This window comes from Rhinopithecus bieti, unplaced genomic scaffold (assembly GCF_001698545.2).
Source record: "Rhinopithecus bieti isolate Rb0 unplaced genomic scaffold, ASM169854v2 scaffold_48089, whole genome shotgun sequence".
In the NCBI taxonomy this organism is placed as follows: domain Eukaryota; kingdom Metazoa; phylum Chordata; class Mammalia; order Primates; family Cercopithecidae; genus Rhinopithecus; species Rhinopithecus bieti.
Window position 1 is genome coordinate 1,431,081 of NW_016819479.1, and position 5,115 is coordinate 1,436,195.

Consider the following 5,115-nt stretch of genomic DNA (forward strand, 5'->3'; position numbering starts at 1 on the left):
GGGGGGAGGTTGGGCAGGGAGGGTAAAGTAGCGAGATCACTTGTTTGACTCTTCTGTTTTCTCAGGAACCTGATCCTGGCCCCCGGCAGAGCCTAAGGGCCCGAGGCCAGGGACCTAGAGGCCGGACCAAGTTCGCACGAGGTGTTCACAGCCTAGGCGCCCCGGGCTCGGCTTCGTACTCGCCAACAAGCCGAGTTCCCTTGCCACGAGTACATCAGCAACTTCAGAAATAAACACTAGCGAAACCCCTTCCCACATTTAGCTTGTTGCAGTGCTGCAGACACTGGGCTTAGTCGATGTTCACACCTATTACACTTTCCCGGAAAGTGGGAGGAGCAGGGGGTAGAGAAAGGTATGTGTATTTGGGGGGAGGGGAGATGTGTACAACACCTTCCACAAAAATGGGGAGGTAGCTTAGAAAGTTTTTCTTTGTAACAGCCCAACTTCTGAGAACGCGGAGATAAGAAGAAAGCAGGCAGGAAACGAATCCCTTCCTCCTCTCCCCTTTACCCCCTTCCTTTACTCTCTAGACCGGTCTGGTCACCCGGCTGGGAATCAGGAGTGTGTGGCTGGGAAGACACCAGTCTCTGTGATCGGGTTCAGCCCAGTTGGGCAAGAAAGAGTGGGCAGCTGGAGAAGGTCGTCACAGTCTCCCGTGGAATCTTGATGCCTGAGAGCCCCATACTGGAAAGGGCTGAGACGACTCTTCCGCACACAGGTCGCAGCCCCTGCCGGAGGATCCCCAGGAAGACGCTGGGGACGCTCTGAGCGTCGGCCTTCCTTTACCTCCGACTCCCTGGAGCTTGGTCTGGGGATGCCAACTTGGGGCACGGAGGTCCCGAGCTGCTCCGAAGCTGGAGGGTTTCTGCTTGGGTCAGAGGGATCACGACCTCAGCAGAGCCAGGAGAGGGTCGGGTGACACCCACTGCGTATTGCACTTGATTCAAAACTGACCTCGGCCTGCGGAACAGGCGAGGAAAAGAAGCCTGGTGGCGGGTCAAACCTTCACCCCATTATTTTCTATCATTTTTTATGCCCACATCTTTGTTAAGTGTATGGCTGCTATACACCAACGGCTTATTCTACAGGAAGTGCCCCCGAGGAGGACTGGGTTAAGCTTTGCAAATTTGGCTTCCCAGGTAATGCGCTCCGTTATTCTGCTCCCGACTTACCCACCACACCAGTGGGAACCCGGACAGCACCCACTTGGCAGAACTGATTACTGTTTGGGCCCAGCGGAGTGCGCATTGCGCTAACACGCGCACGGAACTGCATCCTTGCCGGAGCCTCCGCACGTGCGCCCTTCAAAGAGCTGGCGACCCCGCTCACGTGTAAGCAACCTTCCACTTTGAAACTAATTCGCACCCGCGTCTTTCACCCCAAAGGAGTTTGCTGCGGACGCTGCTCTGACCCAAGACGCGGGAGGGAGGTCCCAAAGGCTAGAGCCAGGGGCTGGGGGAATCCTCTGCTCACCTTAGTCCTTGATTTCGAAGGCCCCAATTAACTATCTGTTGTGTCAGAATCGGCGAGTGCAAAGTAGCTGCGCCCCGCTGACGCTCTCTCTCCCGGGTCCGGGTATCCCAGGGCATCCGGAGCTGGGGTGGGTTGTGCGAACTACCCAAAGCACGCGCAGATACCAGGCAGGGAAGAAGGGCTCCGTGTTCCAAGGATGGTCGTTTACCTCTCCTGAGATCAGCCCTGATCCATTGGTAACCTAAGTGCCTCTGAACTCGGGGAGCGCTTGATGGGGCGCCTCCCTGCCCCCACCCCTACCCCTGGCTCCTTCCCAGGCCCAGCATCTTTCCTATCATTCTCACCCCTACTACCCCCACGGCCCCGCCCGTTTAGAGGCGTGCGTTGGGCACTCGGTTTACAGAACCGGCGTTTCAGATGTTTATTTGCAACTAATTGCCTGTGCTGGAAAATGCTTGTTACCCGCGCGGAGCGCTTCCGCTCTGCGCGGTCAGGCCAGGCGGGCTGCAGCTTGCTGATCCCTCCCGCAGGGCCTCCGTGGAGCGGGCGGCTGGGAAGCGGTTGTGCCACCCGGGACCAAGCCATCGGCGCTGCTCCGGACTCCCGGTAGGGGGAGCCGCCGCGGGCGCCAGGCTGGCTTGTGTTCTGGCCTCTGGTGGGCCCTGCTGCCAACGGCCGGGACTCCCAGCAGAGCGCGGGAGGACTCCTCACCTGCCCTCCAGATAAGGCGCCATGAGCAGAGAAGGGAACACAGGGCCAAGCTCCCTCCTAATTCCCTGTTGTTGCAGAGCAAAGTTGGGGGAGAACTAATTATATTCTCTAGGTCTAAACATTGTTGAAAAATTTGTGGGTGAGATCACCTCCTTTGCCCATATCCATATATAATATATCCATTACATGTGTTTGCCCATATATATGTATATGCCATATATAAATATGTACATGTGTGTATGTATGAGTATAGCAGTGGTTTAGAACTAGTCTCAGTTCCACAAATTTTAAGCCCTTTTAATATTTTAGGTGGCATAATCCCTTCTCACTGTATTTTCCAAGTCACTTATTTCCAAGAGTTTTAGGTGATCCCAGCACAAAATAGGCGCTCAGAAGACACTTGCCGGTTTTGCTGCAGTAATGTCATCAAAAGAGTCTCTCTTTTTCTGACTCCATAGACTTAATAAGGGTTTAAAGGCTTTCATTTTAAGGTATGACTAATGTTTAGAGAACAAGACTAAGCCAAGGTCAAAGGGAAACCAGTTAGACTGTGAATCTGCAGACCCTCAACTGCACCCAGTGTGGCAGTACACCTGTGCTGAACGGCCAGAGACTTCCTGGTCAACACTCCCACAGATAAAAGACTGCAGGCTCTCCTTATACACAAATCCATCTTTGGCTGGGGACCCACAACTCATAACAACTCTCCTAATGCCAAGTCATCAAGGCCTCTTGAAAGAGAATCATAAAAACAAAGAATTTCAAACTTGGAAGGAAACCTAAAGTTTATTGGTGAGGAGCTTGAACTGAGTAGAGGCAAGGAATCACACTCCAGGTGAGAAAGGCCCCATGCACTGAGCTGAGACTGGAACTCTCCTCTTCTAACTCTCAGTCCAGTGAGTTTGACTACAGAGCACTCATTATCATTGTGATTATGTTCCCACATATTTTGGCCTTCTTAGTTAGGCATACTCCTTTAACACTATTGTAATGATAGCAAAATCTGGAAGATCTTTAAAAGAATGTAACAGTTGCTTCCAAGGGAGGCTGAATCTTAGAAATGGCATTACATATAACATTGACATATCTGGGGAAAGACTGGAAAATATAGTTTCATTGCTTTTTTGTGTGTTTTTGTTTTTGTTTGAGACAGAGTGTCACTCTGTCACCCAGGCTGGAGTGCAGTGGTGCTATCTTGGCTCACTGCAACCTCTGCCTCCCGGGTTCAAGCGATTCTCCTGCCTCAGCCTCCCAAGTAGCTGGGACTGCAGATGCCTGCCACCATGCCCAGCTCCTTTTTGTATTTTTAGTAGAGATGGAGTTTCACCATATTGGCCAGGCTGGTCTCAAACTCCTGACCTCAGGTGATCCACCTGTCTCAGCCTCCCAAAGTGCTGGGATTAGAGGCATGAGCCGCCAGACCTGGCCAGTTTTATTGTTTTATCCCTGTTTAATAATGTTGGATATATGAGACCGGGCACAGTGGCTCACGCCTATAATCCCTGCACTTTGGGAGGCCAAGGCAGGTGGATCACTTGAGGCCAGGAGTTCAAGACAAGCTGGCCAACATGGTGAAACCCCATCTCTGTCTCTGTCAAAAATACAAAAATTAACCAGGCATGGTGTGGGGCACCTGCAATCCCAGCTACTCAGGAGGTTGTGGCAGAAGAATCGCTTGAAGAGGGAGGTTGCAATTAGATTGTGCCACTGCACTCCAGTCTAGGGGATAGAGTGAGATCCTGTCTCCAAGCAAAACAAAGAATATTGGCCACATGCAAATATGTGGATAAATGAACGAATATACAAACAAAAGAATGAAAAAGGTGGGATTGTTGGTATTATAAAAGCATTCTTCCAAGTTGTGTATTTTTTCTCCAAAAACCAGACCTAACTTAGTCTTTAATTTAAGTGTTTGTTTATAGATTTTAAGTGTTACATTTTGGTGTCATTTTTAAGAACCAACGGGCAGGAATTTCTAAAATAAGATTTGAAAAAAATCTAATAAAAAATTGATTTGGCAAAAGTAGGGAAATTTTTTTGAATGAAATATTAAAGGATAAGCCCAAAATATACCACTGACTTTATCATACATCCTGGGATATAAATGATATTTTATCATCCTTTCTATAATTATCCCCTTTTGTTTTTTCATAGGATCAACCCAAAATTTACTATTTACAAGGTCAATTCACTATTCCTTTTCGTATTCTTGTTCACAAAGGCAGAGATACATTATCAAATGAAAGTGTCTCAGTCTTTTTCCGTAACTGATGTCCAATCTTTAGCAAATGGTGCTGTGATGTCATTGAAATGGGTATTGGACAAAGTACCAATTGATTTATTGATTTCCCTTCTTCAAAGTCGTTTGGGAATTGAGGAGAAGAATGAAAGGCATAGGCTGGCTGAGATGTGCAATACTTATTCTATCACACACAGACACACAAAAAATTACATTTGGCTGATAAAATTGACAATTCAGAAGCATTGCTTACAGAAATTCATAACGAGATGATATTGAGGCCACTCAGCTGATCAACTTGCCTTTTCTTCTCCTTATCATTTTATTTACTCTTCCAATTTCAGCCTTTTAGAAGTCAAAAAGCACCAGGTTTTCAATTAACCTACAAGGGGAGCGTGAGGAAAAGAGGAACATCACAGGAAAGGAAATGGTGTATGTACTGTTGCTTTCAAACACAAGACCCCATAAACTCTGCTCTGGGGTCCTATAAGCACAGTAATATCTCTAATACTGACACTTGCTGGGAATCTCACGAGGGGTCTTCTGTGGTCCATGGACTGGTGTGACTTCCCACCTTGGGTGGAGTGGGGGGTCTCTGAGAGTGTCCTGTGGGCTAAACTTGTGATGGTTCACAGCAGACCCATGACAATAAGGAAAGTAAGGCTGCTGTGATTGTCTTAGGTTTTTTAGGA

The 5,115-nt window shown here is 48.5% G+C and overlaps 1 long non-coding RNA gene across 1 annotated transcript in view; it reads left to right on the forward strand.

Moving 5' to 3' along the window:
- LOC108519766 (uncharacterized) overlaps positions 1-3,204 on the forward strand; it is a 5,071-nt gene extending 1,867 nt beyond the window's left edge. Inside the window, exon 2 of the long non-coding RNA XR_001882728.1 lies at positions 66-3,204. This is a non-coding gene — a long non-coding RNA (uncharacterized LOC108519766). The remainder of the gene's footprint in view (positions 1-65) is intronic.
- The last annotated feature ends 1,911 nt before the right edge of the window (positions 3,205-5,115 follow it).